This window comes from Balaenoptera musculus, chromosome 8 (assembly GCF_009873245.2).
Source record: "Balaenoptera musculus isolate JJ_BM4_2016_0621 chromosome 8, mBalMus1.pri.v3, whole genome shotgun sequence".
Taxonomy (NCBI): domain Eukaryota; kingdom Metazoa; phylum Chordata; class Mammalia; order Artiodactyla; family Balaenopteridae; genus Balaenoptera; species Balaenoptera musculus.
In genome coordinates, this window is record NC_045792.1 from 83363654 (window position 1) to 83378973 (window position 15320).

General features: G+C 45.9%; 1 long non-coding RNA gene across 1 annotated transcript in view; it reads left to right on the forward strand.

Moving 5' to 3' along the window:
- The first annotated feature begins 335 nt into the window (after positions 1-335).
- The window catches only part of LOC118898736, a 39045-nt gene continuing 24060 nt past the window's right edge, over positions 336-15320 (forward strand). The window contains exon 1 of the long non-coding RNA XR_005020811.1: positions 336-519. This is a non-coding gene — a long non-coding RNA (uncharacterized LOC118898736). The remainder of the gene's footprint in view (positions 520-15320) is intronic.

Below are 15320 nucleotides of genomic sequence, written 5' to 3' on the forward strand. Positions count from 1 at the left end.
ACACGTGGATGCCGGCTCTTGCGGCAGGGGTAAGTCCAGGATCGCGGCGAGGAGGCGGCGGGGCCCCGGCTCCTGGGCTGCAGTCCCGGCTATGGGTGGGTGGGTGGGTGAATGAGTGGGAGGGAGGGCGGGAAGGGGGGAGCGGATAGGCGGGCGAGTTTCGGAGAGCCCCCGGGTGTGGGCGCTGCCTTGAACTCCTTACCCCAGCTGCCTGGCTACCCCCAGCTTCCCAAAGCTCAAATAAGAGGGGCCGGCGGCGGGGGAGGAGGAGGAGTCAGCAGTCTCTGCGGCTCCATTCACACCGCAGCCCTAGCAGATTAGGCAGAGCGCGCGACTCCTTGGGGGCGTCCTCGCAGTGGGGGTGGGGGGCGGGCCCGAGGGAGCGTCCCTCTCGGAGACACCCTCCTCTCCTACCCGCCACGCGCTCTCCGCAGGCCTGTGGGACACAATCCTCCCCCCACCTCCCTTTCTCGGCCTTCGCGAGTGTGGGCGCCTTGGGGTACTGGCGAGCCTCTCCAGGTGAGCACTGAATGTCCCCTCTGCATCCCTGTGTGATGGGGGTAGGGAAGGGGTTGTTAATCAGGGAGGGCGGGTTGGAGGGAGGGGCAGGGGGCTCCACGAGGGCGGGAACTTCAGGATAACGCAGAGAACTTTACCGGACTTCAAAGAGGCGGCGGCTCTTCCTTCTAGAGCCGTCAGACTGGACTGGTGGTCATAATCTTGGGGTCACTGGGGAGCGGGGTGGCTTTTTGTGGATTCCAGAGGCCAGACTCAGGCGAACGTGGGTCACCTGGAGGTTGCATCATTTGTGATAAACGGGGCGTATATCCACCGTCTGGTAGTTGGCGACATGGTGAGGTTTGCGCCCAGAGAAGGGCGGTTGCCGCCTACCTAAAAACGGTGTCAGCGGCACTTAATCTCCCTTTCTAGTGAGGAGTACCTAACTCTTCTACGGGGAAACCGGGAAAACAAAACGGCGGCTAGTTTGGGAGGGAAGAAAACCCTTAGGGAAATGCCCAGATTCCGGTCGGAGAATCCAGGCGCCGAGTTTGGAGGTTAGGGGGTGGGGAAGGTTTAGATACGAAGTCCTTGGGGCGAGGTTGGCTCTTGGAGCCGCTCCTGCTGAGCTCTGCCTCCTCTCACTCCAGTCGGGAGTACCATTCTGCATGCGTAGTGACTGATCAGGAGGCGAAAGCCAGGGTACGCGGACGGAAGAGAGCCTCCAGCGACCCAAGGTCCAAGGCAGGGTTCTTACTGTTCAGAGCTCCCAGCGCCTGGCATGGCCAAATCAGATTCCTCCCTCCACCTAATCATTCTTTGGGAGCCCCGCGCCCCAGAGCAGGTGCTTGAGGTTTTGTTTTGTTTTCTTTCTTTTGGTCCTTCCAAAAGAGTCGGCTTCTATCGGGAAACAGACCCTAGGCTAGAAGCGCCGGGAACCTGAATGGGAGTGCGCTTCAGGGGCGCGTGGAAACGCCCAGGAGGCAGCGGCGACGGCGCAGCCTGGGACTGCCAGGAGCGCCGGGCGGGAAGCGGCCTGTTGCCGCCTGGCCTCTGACACGAGGCTGGCCGGGGATGGGGCCCGAAGCTTTTCAGCCAAGCCCATGTGAAGCAACAATCAAGGTAGTTGCAGTTTTATAGAGAAGCCGGGAGTTTTAAAGCCTTGATTTACTCACAATTTCTTACGCGTTGGTTTTAGTTAATTTCCACTAAGTAAACGGTAGCCAGGAGTTCTCGCTGCGGACCCGAAGCGTGTGCCAGCTCAAGATCTACACGCTAAGCGCAGTTCCCTCCTGTTGGGGTCGCTTGTCTTGGAGGCGCAGGAAACCGTGAGGGCAAAGGTCAAGAACAGGCGCTACCCGTTTGATCGCCGGACCGCTTTCGCGGTGGTGGACACTTCTCCGCGCTACTTTGGTGCCTGACTTTGCGAAGTCTTCACTCAGAAACTTTTTCTTTCTTTTTAAAAAATAAGTGAAAAGGCTCTCGAGGCCAGCTCCTTCTCCCCTACACTCCCTGTGGGCCGCCCACTCCTCGCCCGCATGTCCCATCTCTAAACCTGCGCGGGACTCCAGGGCTGGGCAGAGGACAGGCGCTTTTCGTATTTTGGGTGGAGAAAGGCCTCGCGAGATAAAACTTCTCAGGCCAAGTTGTCCCTAGGACGCCCCAGACCACTGTCTCACACCCTTCACTTTTATTTCTACTTAGAAGTCGTTTTTCTTAACTAGGACTCACTCAAGCGCTACGAGGAAAGGCGAGCCCTTTATGAAAGCCCGAGATTTCCACTTCTAAGTGAAAAAGGTTGAGATTGTTTCTTTTTTTATCCTTCTTTGCAATTTTGGGGGGGGGGTATTTGGAGGAAGGTGGCTTGATTGTGAGCTTTTGCGGTTTTGAATCCCAGATAGAGGAAGGGCGCTTAACTCTCTGAGTTAAAAAAAAATTTTTTTTTGGTTTTTTTTTGCCTGGGGGTGGGGTGAGAGGAAAGGAGGGGGCTAGCAAATTTAGAACTCCTCTCTCGCCCGCCATTTGTTGCCTGACACCTCTTCAGGGAGGGAAGAGCAGTGGTGAGATCCCCATTTCAACCCTGGGGTACCCCCTCTCCCAGACCTTGTAGTCCAAAGCGGTGGGAGGAGTTCCCTGCAACCCTCAGGGCAGAGAAGTAAGTGCTGCGCGTCCGAAGCCGCAGCCAGAGGGCCTCACCCGAGACGAGGTCTTTGAACGCCCCTAGCCCGTGCCCACGCCCGGGAGCCCAGGCGCCCCAGGGCCAACCCTGGGAAACCCGCACACTGCTGCGCTCACGGGGTGCCCTACGCTCCCCACTTGTCCCTCCACTAGGTGACGTTCTCCGCGGGAGCTCTGCAGTTACCCAGGCGGACGCGCCCGCTCTGCTGGCCTCAGCGCCCTGAGCTGGGCAGAGGGGGAGACAGTCTGGCCGGGAAGAAGGTCCAACCTCCGCCCGCCCCAGCAGGTAGAGCGCGCTCTGCTGCACCTCCTGTGGCTCGAGGCCGGCCCAAGGTCCCAGGGATCTGAGGGCTGCGGAGAACTGGCCTCTCCTTTCTCTCAATCACCTTCCCACCCCCGATAGCACTGAGACCTGTGGAAGAGGATGTGGTCTGAATCGCCGATTGGCAGAGCTGGAAATTAAACTCGTTCTACAGAAAAGGAAACTGAGGCCCAGGCAGAGGGAGGAAAGGCAGATGTGGAGTGCAGTGGTTAAGAGCAAGAGATTGGTGGCCAGAAAAAGGAATCTCAGCTCCACCAGGTAACCAGCAGCTGTGCAACCATAGACGAGCTCCGCAGCCGCTGTGAGTCTCAGTTTCCTTATTGGTCACATGGAATAATGGGATATTAGTACCCACCTCAAGGGGTCCTGAGGATTCGACGGAAGAGAGTGTTGGCCTATGCCCTCAATAAACGTTACAATTTTTGTTACTATTGTTCAAGGACACGTAACAAATTAGTGGCAAAACCGAGCTGAAACCCTGGTCTCTCTCTGGGCTTAACCCACCACTCCTCTGCTTCTTTAGCTAATGGAATGGAGAGTAAAGGAAAGAAGGAGGAGGAGAGACGCTAAAAACCCATGTGGCTTTGTATCACTGGTAAAGTTCATCCTGGCCTGGAAGGGGCTTAATTATTGCAAGCTTTAAAAATGGATGCTGAGTGGGAGGGGGCAGTGAGGTCCTCTACCCCCCCGCCCCCCACTTTGACCCCGGCGCCGTCAACTGCATCTGACCGAGAGCCCAGCCCGGCCCTGCAGCCGCGGCCCCAGGGACCAGCGCGTACTCCCGAGCCGCGCTCCGGGTGTCACCCCGCGGGCGCCGACAACTGAATAAACACACCGTAGCGCTGTGATCTGTCAAGGGCTGGGGCCGCCTGCCCGCGCCCGGGGCCGTAGACAGCGAAAAGGAGTGGTGGGCGGCCCGGGAGGAACCAGCGCTCGATTAGCGCCTCGCGCAGAGGCCAGTGTCCGAGCTCCACGCTCCCGACCGCTGCTCCTCTCCTCCCCGCCGACTCCAACTCTTAGCATTCTGCCTACCTCGGGCTGCTGGGCAGCCGCTTAGGCTGGTTTCCATCCCCGCGCAGGCGGTAGAAATCCCAGCTTCATTTATCTAAATTAAAAAAAAAAAAAAAGTAAGAGAAGAGCTTTTGGTATAGTCTACCCCAGGCTTCCTCTGTTCGTTTGAAAATTAACTCTACTTTTTGGCCAATCCCCCATCTACGGTTCAAACTCATTTGGTTTGGGGGCCAGGACCGGTGCGCACTACCAGGTGCGCAGAGCAAAACTCCCCCTTTCCCCCAGCTCGCAGTGCCTAGAGCGGTCAGGGTTACCCGTCTGTTCTGATGCCACCGCGAGATGGTCCCCGAGCTCCGAGAGAGTCCCCAAAGAAAGGACTGCGCAGCGCTGCCACTATTATTATACCGTAAATCTTTTTAAATTCTGGAACTAATTATATAGAGGATATGTCTCAATTTGTTCTGCATTAATGCCACAGTGGGGATGGAGGCCGGGCTGTGGCCAGAGCAGATACGCAGGCCCATGAAATTGATGAGCTGAGAGTTGCTTCCACTCCTGAGCGCACCATCTGGAATTCCAGTCTGAGGTTACAATTAGAACTACTGACCCCAGATTCAACTTTGCAAACAACAGGAGAAAAAAATGGGAAAAAGAACCAAGAGAGAAAAAAAAAAAAAAAAACGAACTTATTCTGCACCTGTTAAAAAAAAAAATCCTCGCACAACCTTAAAATCTTCCCATCTTAGAAGATTCTTTCCAAGTGTTTCTTTTGTGTTTTTTAAACCTATAAAAGATAATGGAATATATTTTATAGATTGGATTTTATCTTATCCCCTTTCCCTCTCCCGAGTGCACTCAGTTTAATAGTTGTCAGTTTTTCCTCAGTGTTGGATTTAATTATGTAGGACCAAAACATTCCTCAGTAAATTAGCTTGCTAAATATTGTCACTTTTGTGATTCTGCCTTTGAGAAACAGCTTAATTACTGAAATCTATCTGGATCTAGAAACTTTTTTTTTCTTTTTGACGGTTGCTCCACCTTAACTGTAATCAGAGATGTTATGTGTGTTGTAATTTTATTTGTGTTCTAAATCGGTTGTGCCAGTTTCTTCTTTCTTTAGTTACACGCTGCTTTATTTTCCTCTCACTTTGACCCCCTGAAGAAAACGAAGGACCAGGCAGTACTGGGGAATCTGTTAAATTTATTAGCATAAATGCTTAGACAAAACGAGATATAAATCATTCAGATGTATTAAGCCGTAAAGTATCCCAATGAAGTCAGTCCCTTGCCAGGGTCCTGGTGTATAAATGTTCATATAAAACAAGGTATCAGTATTATCTTTCAAACTGAATATATGTTGTAAAAATATCCAAATGTTAAGTTAGGAATATGGGGGCAGTGGCAGGGCAGGAAGGGAATATTCTTTAGAGCAGCCTATTAGCATTGTAGTACTCAAAAAGTGTGACAGAAAGGAAAAATCTGAACAGTTTGCATTTGGAATATTCAGTAAACCGTTTTTTTAAGGCTATATTTGACTGGAAGCACAGGAATGAGGCAAGAAGAGATAAATAAAGAACAAAAGTCATTGCTTTCTATAGAATGCATTTTTTTTTCTCCAAAGGTCAATTTAGCTTCAAAAAAAAAAAAAATCTGCTCAGAAAAGCACTGGCTTTTCATACAGATAACGGATGAGCCATTAATGAAGAGCCACCTGGGCCTTCATCTGTGAACCCGGATATGCAGCTGGTCGTCAGGAGAAGGATGTGTATTCACTAGAGGTGGATTGGGAGAAGAGGGGTTGGGGGAGTGAGGAAGGGGAATTGCCAGAATTCCTAGCAGAGGTTTACGAAGACAAAAATCAGATAAAACGTTTCAGGAGCAATGGCTCGCATAGCTCATAACTACAGCTCTCCGTAAATCTTGGCAAATCAGGGCTTTTTTTTTTTTTTTTTTTTTTTTTTTTGCCTCTTAGAAATGATTACTCTGAAGCTTTTTTTTTAAATCAAGGAGTCAACCAGAGAAAGGGAATAGTCCCCCTTTTTTTCCAGCAGGGGCATCCTTACCCTTTCACTTCCATTCATTCATTCGCCGTGCAGCAACTATTCATTGGCACGTCCTATGTGCCAGGCATTGTGGCAGGGACCGAGAATACAGCAGCGTGGGGACAGGCTCTGCCGTGCTCCCATGGATCTTACATTCCAGTAGGAATGACAGACAAACTACAAGAAACAAGTCAGATGCGTTCAGATAGTGGTAACTGCTGTAAAGGAACAAGGAGGTCTGCTGGTCTGAGAATGGCTTAAGGCGAGATGGGGATGGGAGCAACGTATTACCCTCACTTCATTCTGCCCTCAACCCAGACTGCCACATTTTAATGTGTTTAGTAAGTATCCCACCCTACAGTCGAGATGCAGGGAAAGTTGGAAGGATTTGGAATGCTTGGTCTAGATAAGTCTCTGCCTACAAGGCAGCTGAACTTTTCAGTGGGGCAGCTGTTCAGGTAAAGCTGGATTAAAATTGCCAGCACTAGCTGAGTGACTGAAAGTTAGTTAAACTCTGAAAAACTTGATTTTCTCCTCTTCAAGGTAACAATAACGGTGCCTATTCAAGTTGCAAGAACTAGATAAGGTAAGGCATGTAAATTTTTTAGCCCATAGAAAGCATTTAATAAATGGTGGCTGTTATCTATATTAACATACAGTCTGGTTTTGGTTTGGTTTGGTTTGGTTTGGTTTTTGCTTCTAATTAACTGATGAGTTCTAGACTTAGAGTTGATATTGGTGTGAGTTAAGAAAAGGTAACAATCTTTGCTCTCGTTGTGTCAGGGAGAAGGGCAGTAAGGGAAGCCCTTTGCTCAAGAGTCTGACCTCAAGCAAGGATGTTGCCACCTCAAAGTAAATTGAAACCATTTTGTCCTACGCCTGGGTCCCGAAACGGGAAATATGTCGCTTTTGCTTCAAAATCAACTTCTTTCCTTTCAGTACATAAGGCTCTAGGCTAATGTCAGCTTGAAAAGTTTAGGATTGCCTTCTTCCTCATAGTCACATTTCAGGTGTGCAGCCAGGTCCAGAATAAAGAATTAAAGAACCCTGGGCTAGCTACAAAAACACCTGGGCTCAAGTCCTGTCTCTGCCAATGACCATGGCCTTGGGGAAATAACTTAAGCTCTTGGTTTTTCATTACCCTTATCTGGAAAAGGAGGAGGATGATAGCAATGAAGTAAAGTGTGCAGAATGATCTGAAAACTGTAAAGTGCTGGGCAATGCACGGAACCATCAGGATGATCTGTAACATGGGAACTAACCGTGGAAAGGAATACTCTTGGGAGCACGGGGGTACATGGCTTGCTCTCATGCCTCTTCATTTGTAAAGTGGGCATAGGGCTTTCCTCTTGGGCTTGTGAGAATTAAATGAGATATATGAACAATACTTGGCATAGAGTGTGTGCTACGTGGGTGTTGCTGTTGCTCTTATTGTTACCCTTCTCTGGTCATTTTTCTGGGCTCAGAGGTGGGCCTTAAGTTTTCACACCAATAACTTCTTATTCTGGAAGCACAGACTAGTATAAGTAATTTGGCTTATGGATAATACGGCTGGGGCTTAAGTCCTCCTCTGCTACTTATTTTCTGTATGACTTTGGGTGACTTCCTTATCCTCTCTGAGTCTTAATTTTCATAACTGTAAAATGAGGCTAATAATACCTTCACCTCACAGAGTTGTTTTGAGAACAAATTAACACAACACGTGTAAAGTTGCCTGCATGGCGCCTGGCATGTAGTCGGAAATCAGTAAATGGTAGTAATTAAAAATTTAATTTGTCTAATCAGAGAATATTAGCTGACTTCAAAAAACAAATCAGCTATCAAGAACTTGAATTACAGCATGATTCTGAGCACGCAGAGAAACGAATTACCATCTTTTTTTAAACTACCCCGTGCCACGTTGAAATCTCACTCTCTCATATATGAACGGCTTTGCAATCAAGACATTGACAAGGTTTCCTTTTTGACTATGAGCCTGTTAGGATAAAAGTCAGAATCCTATTTATTTCCACTGGGTTTCTTTGCAGAATATCTTGCATATATCAAGGATTTTGGCAATCCCATGCCCTTTCAAAATAAGCAGGAAACTGTTTTCAGCCAATGGAGAGAAAAAGCAGTTTGACTCTCTTCCTGGAGTTGCCACATAGCATTTATTAATAGCTCTGTAAACAGGCTTGAACATAGTATCAGCTGGCTGCTCAACGTATTACAAAAGTTTATGAGAAGTTGCTTAGGAAAAACAAGATAGAGTCATTAGAAATCTGATACTGGTCAATAGTGCATTTATTCCAAGTCTCCATAAATCACAGACAAATGAAACTTCTATTGTGATCACTGTTCCAGATCTAAAGGGTCCCTGTCTTCCCTTTGGTAGAAATTAAATACATTTAAGAACGCCTAAGATTTTTTTCTCTGCCGATACAGAGGCTAATTACAAAATTTTCCAAGAGATAATAAGTATCTAACTCTAATCAACAGATTGACACACGATAAATAAGAAGCACATAACTTTGATTATTTAGGGCACATGTTTATCTTTAATTATCCCCAAACTGGGAATAGAGTAACTGTTGTTATCTGTTATATTTATTATCTATTTCTAGAGTGACACCACATTTTGATTTTGCCCAGGAAAGCCTCAGTTTAAGCTGTTGTCCCAGCTTAATTATTATTTTCCCTTTATTCCCAAAAGCATCCTAGTTTTGATGGTAAATGATAAGGATTCCATTTGCTTAAAATTTTATTTTATAAAAAAGATTTAAGAAAGCTGGTACAAACAAAAGGTGAAAGGACAAGAGTTAAGTGGAGCTAGTGAGAAGGAAAGATTGGCTTAATATTAGAAATGAAAGGATGAGGCTAGCTACTGTAACTGAGCATAAATCTTAGTTCTGAGCTTCCTGATGGCCAAGTCAAAAAGGGAAAATAAAAGTAGTTACATATCTCTCTTTATGCAAGAGAAGGAAGAAACCCAGTTTTTCAGAAGAGACAAACTTTTCTAGCACTAAACTTTAAGAGGAACTCACCTCACTGGCTTTTCTATAAGGGTCATCAGCAATGGTTAGGAACGTCAACAATAATGTTTCAAAAGCTGCAGAGACACTCTGGTGGTTTCTCATTTCAACTCAGTGGTGTAGTATTAAAATTATAGTTCTATAAAGCTTTTTCTAAGAGGGGAGAGGCAATAACATACTCCTATTAAAGTTTTCTTAGGATCTAACCTGATTCAAATTAACCTTCTGTGTTAATTTTCAGAAACTCCCAACTGATAATTTTTAAAAACATCTTTTATTTGTTAATCATCAAATAACTTTGAACATGAACCAAAACACTACTAAAGACCTGACCGTTATTCTTCAGAATCTGTGATCTGATTTGGGGAGAACTGTAGGGCAGCGGTTAACTGAAGTGATTTGTGCCCACTCCCCCCGGGGGCGGGGGTTACATCTGGCAATGTCTACAGACATCTGTGATTGTCACAACTCTGTGGGAGTAGGAGACGGGTGCTACTGGCATCTAGTGGGTGGAGACCAGGGGTGCTCCTGAACAGTCTTTAAAGCACAGGGCAGTCCCCCCGACAACAAAGAATTATCTAGCCTAAAATATCAATCGTGCTGAGGTTGAGAAACCGTTCTCCAGAGTATTATCAGTAGAAGAGACCATTATTTCTAGCTGGGGTAAAAAGGAAAATGTTTCATGGAAGAGGGGCCCTTGAACTAGATTCCCCCCACCCAACCCCAGAGGAGCTGGAGATGCCTCTCCCCAGGCTCAGGAAATGGTGGGAACAGAAACAGGCAGGTAAGAAGAGGTAAGGCGTGTTGTAGGAATGCCATCCACAAAGGGAATTGTGGGTCAACTAATTTAGCTAGAAAAGAGGGAGAATCCATGTGGAGCAAATAAGAGAGAAAGCCAAAGAATACACGCAAATTTAGGGCAAAGAGTTTCTGTTCTGATGTTATGCTCCAAGATCCCTAAATATTGCTAGTGTTTTTTAAAAACCACACAAATCAAAGGCAGCATAAACTTTTTATGTTCACAAAGCTCATCTTCGGAATACTGGCTTGGGGTGTGTATAAGGATAGGCACATGTTTTGCTTCCTCTCCCCCACATCATTTTCACCACTTCCATATTAGAGATTCCTTGGAACTCAGTTTTATATATCACATTAAATTTTTAAAAATGGGTGCCTGCTTAAAAATACAACCTATCAAGGCACAGAAAATTCTGAACTGCTGCTGTAATTAATAGAACATTGTAGGAATCGCCATTAAGAAATATTATTCTGACCTAGTTTGCCATGTCACGCTGCAGATTGTCCTTTTCTTGAATCGTGGAACGATTTGTGAGAAAAGACCATGAAGCTGGGTCCCTCGATATTAGCCATCTCACCCCTCAAAGTTCAGCCAGGAGTGGGACAAAACCCTCCTCACCATGTTGACATGTTTATTTCTGGTGTAAGAAAATATTGCTGTTGCCCAATTTGGTTTTCCAGTCTATTCACTTGCCTGAAGTCATATATTTTATTCTTTCCTTTGATGATCTACAGATAAATTAGCACGATCCCCTAAGGTCTGCCAACATATATGCGTTACTGGAGAAATCTGAGATGTTGAAAGATGATTGCACTTTATCGTATCCCAATACTTTCTTCTTAAGGACCGAATAAATAGCATCAGCTAGTTTATATACCTGACATGTTTATTGAAGTATTCCCGCTGAGTACTTCCCATTGTCATGTGTTCTCACACATTGTTTTCACAAACTGTGTTTTGAAAGAAGTCAAGGGAAATTCAGGCCAGAGAAACAAGATGTTATCTTTTGGAAAGGATGAGCCCACTCTAATGGAAGAGGATAATCCATTCAGCAGTTTGGAAAGCCAGTGTCCTCCAGTGGGTGTGATAAATCCACAGGATCTGAATCCAGAATTTTGCACTGGGACCTTGAACTCAGCAGGAACAATTTAATCGTGTTCCAAATAAACACAGTGTATCATTATTATTATTATTGGAGAAGCATGAACATTTGTTAGGTCAATTTAGCCCCATTGCCTTAAGGCAATTGAATTCACTGAACACAGTTCTAATTATGTCTGTCACAGATAGATCTAAAATGGATCTATAATGCCATAACTGCTCCTTGATCATCTCTGTGTTTGAGACCAGGTTTAGAAAAGAAAAAAATTCACCTGCTTATCTCAGATGGGTCACTTGCATGGAGAATCCCATAGAGACTTCAGTTACCTTGTGGATTCTATCAACAGAACCATTTTCAAAAGATGAGAATATTTGAGACAGCTGGACTTTTTCACGTTGCATGTGCTTTAAGTGATCGTTTGGGTCAAGAGGAATCCAAATATCACTTACTAAGAAGTTCATCACCATGTCCTTTTCCTAACTCAGTATGGTGCCTTCCCAGGTACCACTCATTTCACACAAGATACATAAGATAAATTCTCTCCAAGGCAAAGCAGCAGTTTCGCAGCAGGTTACAGCTGTAAGGGACTTTAAAAAGCTTCTAGTCCTACCCCTTGTTTTTCAGACAAGACATTACATTATTTACCCAAGATTACACAGCTAGGTAGTGGCAGAGCTGTCCCTAAAGCAAGGCTGGTGGAGAGTGAGAACCATCTTTGTATAATAGCACTCACTCTTCTACACTTACTGTGTACCTGTTACAGACCCAGCAACTGAATTAGAGATACATAGTCCTTGCTGTCAACTTGCTCACAGTCTGGCTGTGCTGTAGGACTTGGTCACAATGGAAGCAGGATGTGGAATTTGTGCTATAAGAAGTATCCTTGTAACAGCCCTCACTTAGACCCAGTCCAAGAATGCTCTTCAGCTCCTCTGTATGGTGATCAGGGAACCTAAAGGCCACTTCATCAGGTTTTAGAGAGAGGGCCTCTTGTGGGTCTGTAAAATAATTAGCTAACCACAATATTGTTAATATTAGGAAAGCATCAGTGTACTTTACAGAGGACTCAACAAGATACCTAATATGCTGACAGCATCTTTTTGCTTGAATTAGTCAATGATGCCTCATAGAGGTTTAGCAACAAGGATACCCCAAGGGGGAGCTCTTCTGGTTTGGAACTGAACTGAAGTGACTGGCTGATCAAACCCAAAAGCACAAGCCTCTTTCAGAGCTGCATTTAGTAGCACGGTCAAAGGAAGATAACCAGAAAGCCACAAAGAAACCATTCATTCTCTCCACGGTGTATTTTGTTGTTGCCTTTTTAAGCTGATGAAATCCTGATAGCATTTGGGACCGGGACCTCGGGTGGGGGTGGAAGGATGGAGTGTTACACAATGTGCAAACATCACAGACATTTACCAAAGATCAAGTTCCAAGATGTAAAACAAAATAAAACAAAAAAAAGATTTTCTCCTAATTTGAATCCCAAAGGACCTGAAAAGCATTGCAAACGTGTCCAGTAAGGCATTAAAAATCCCAAAGAGTAATCACTCCCTTGGTTGTTTTAATGTATTTTTGTCCACAAATGAGAGAAGTTTTCTAAACTGCTGCACTGGCTTACTTTGAAAGGTCTCTGGAACAAAAGTACTTTGGGTGACCCTAGGATACCTGGCAACAGTAACTAAGGATGTGGATGAGGCTAAGAAAGATAAAAACAGATGATGCACTTTTTGATGTCAGACCTGAAATATTGTATAATTAAAACGTAATAAAATGCTGAAGCTTAGAAACAAAGAAATAATCCCATCAGGGAAATTAGCAAGCTTATTTAAGAGAATGTTGAATATGATTTCTTTAACGGGTACTATAAAATCACTCTTATGCTCCCCAGATGGCCCTGTGGGTGACTTCTTTATGTAATTAGATTCAGCACTCCCCCTCCTTCCCTCCTTCTTCCCTCCTCCTTCTCTTCTTTGCATGATAGTTATTATTATCAGCCATCATTTATTAAGTGCCTAGGCGCTCTCATGCATTCTCTCTATTTCTCAAATTTTAATTAGCAGTTATTATCACCATGTCCAAGATGAGGAAATAGATGCCAGTAGGTTTGGGCTGTCCACTGTTGGCTATCTAGAAGGTGGTGTATCCGGAGCAACAGTCATCATTCTGTACAATGTAGCTTCTGAATTCTGGAAGGAAGTGAAGGGATTAAACCTCAGGGATCCACTTCGGCCTCAGCCCTTGACAGAGAGCTTATCCTTAGAATCAGACTTATTGTCCTGCCCAGTTATGACAAGATCCACGGGCCAAAGTAAAATCAAACTGCTTCTGCCACAGGATCTGCTTCCACCACACAGTGTCAACTAAAGTCTAACCCACCCACTTCCTGTTTATATCAAATTCTGGCATACCCTACTTCATACAATGGCTGTGTCCCTGAAATTAATTTTTTTGTTAAATACGTGAATATCGTGTCAATGCACTGTGGGGGAGTTACACAAAGAATGTGCTATTTCAAGGAATCCCAAGGTGATTTTTTTTCTCCCCTGAATCATTCTTCTCTCTCTCCCTCTCTCCAGACTTTTTATATGCCAGGATGGGATGGGGAGCAGAGATGGAATGTAGGAGCACACCCTTATTGTGTCTAAATAAAGCAGGAGGCAGCTCTACTGAAGAATCCACTCAGGTTTTTAACAAGGTGGCTCTCAATAGATCTCAGAGCTAGGCTATTTCTGGTGGCCACAGGAAGAAGGATGTACACATATATAAACCTAGAAGCTCATATGTATGTATAGCTGTTCCCGTGAGGGTGCATTCACATGCGCGCACATGCACATGTGCACATTTCTAACATTTACAGGCCTCGGCTTTCTCATTTTTACCTCTACTGAAAAAGCAGCTTCTATTTATACCTCCTCTCCCTTCCACACCCCCCTTCACACAAACAATCCGCAAGTCTTGAGCTAAAGAAGTATTGCAAGTTTAGAAAGGAAGATGGCTTCTTAGGGGCAAGTTGGGAACTTTCAATTACACTAAAAGACGGAACTCTGTCAAAGTTGACTTTACGGAGGTTCTCATATGTTGGTAGGAGAGCGGGGTTAAATATCCCAGGCGGGAAGTCAAGCCCTCCAAAGCTAAAATAGCTCGGCCTGGCTGAGCACCTTAGGAAGATAACCAGGGATCCTCAGCCAGGTATTAGGGATCACAACTCTTCTGAGAAATGCATCGTGGTTTCAGTTTCCCCTTTATCTCTTGCAAAGAACACTGTGATCACCAGCGAAGGATGGTGGGCGGAACTTGGAGCCAGCTGCCAGAGGATGCCCCACCCTGCCCATGAGGGTCCGCCCCCAAAAGCAAGAACAGCCCTCTCAACCCAAACCACGCTTCAGGGCTGGGCACGAGGCTTCCCCACTTAGTTCAGTTTCCTTGGGCATCCCTTCAGGAGTCACAAATGAGGCTTTGAGGCTTATGAGGGTGGCATCCCTGCCCTTTGAGTCATTTGACCCCTTCGAAGAATGGGCAGCTCTTGGCAGGCTAAGAATGGCACAAGGATAATAATTAATAATAATAACTGCCTTTTACTGAGTGCTCGTTAAATGACTGGGACTGCGATACATTTTTTCCTGGATTATTTCATTTGATCGTCACAGAAATTCTGGGAGGAAAGTCACATAAACATCCCCTTTTTTTTTAAATTAATTAATTATTTATTTATTTTTGGGTGTGTTGGGTCTTCATTTCTGCACGAGGGCTTTCTCTAGTTGCAGCAAGCGGGGGCCACTCTTCATCGCAGTGCGCGGGCCTCTCGCTATCGTGGCCTCTTTTGTTGCGGAGCACATGCTCCAGACGCGCAGGCTCAGTAGTTGTGGCTCATGGGCCCAGTTGCTCCGCAGCATGTGGGATCCTCCCAGACCAGGGCTCGAACCCGTGTCCCCTGCATTAGCAGGCAGATTCTCAACCACTGCGCCACCAGGGAAGACCAACATCCCCATTTTATCTGTGAGGAAAGAGAGGACAAAGAGCTTGTCATGTGTCCAAAGTCCCACAGGTACAAAATGGCAGAGCTGGAATACATATCCAGGTTGACATGACACTGAAACCTTTCATCATAACTGTACTGCCTTCAAGGAGTCAGGAAAACCATCTACTGGTCATCCAGGCATCTGCGTAGGTCAGGGTCCTGCAGGAAACAAGTGAGTGACACACTCACATGGGATAATTGAGGAATGTTTAATGAAGGGTCTATTTTAAGAGATATGGGTGGGACTTCCCTGGTGGTCCAATGGTTAAGAATCCATCTTGCAATACAGGGGACACCGGTTTGATCCCTGGTCAGGGAACTAAGGTCCCGTGTGCC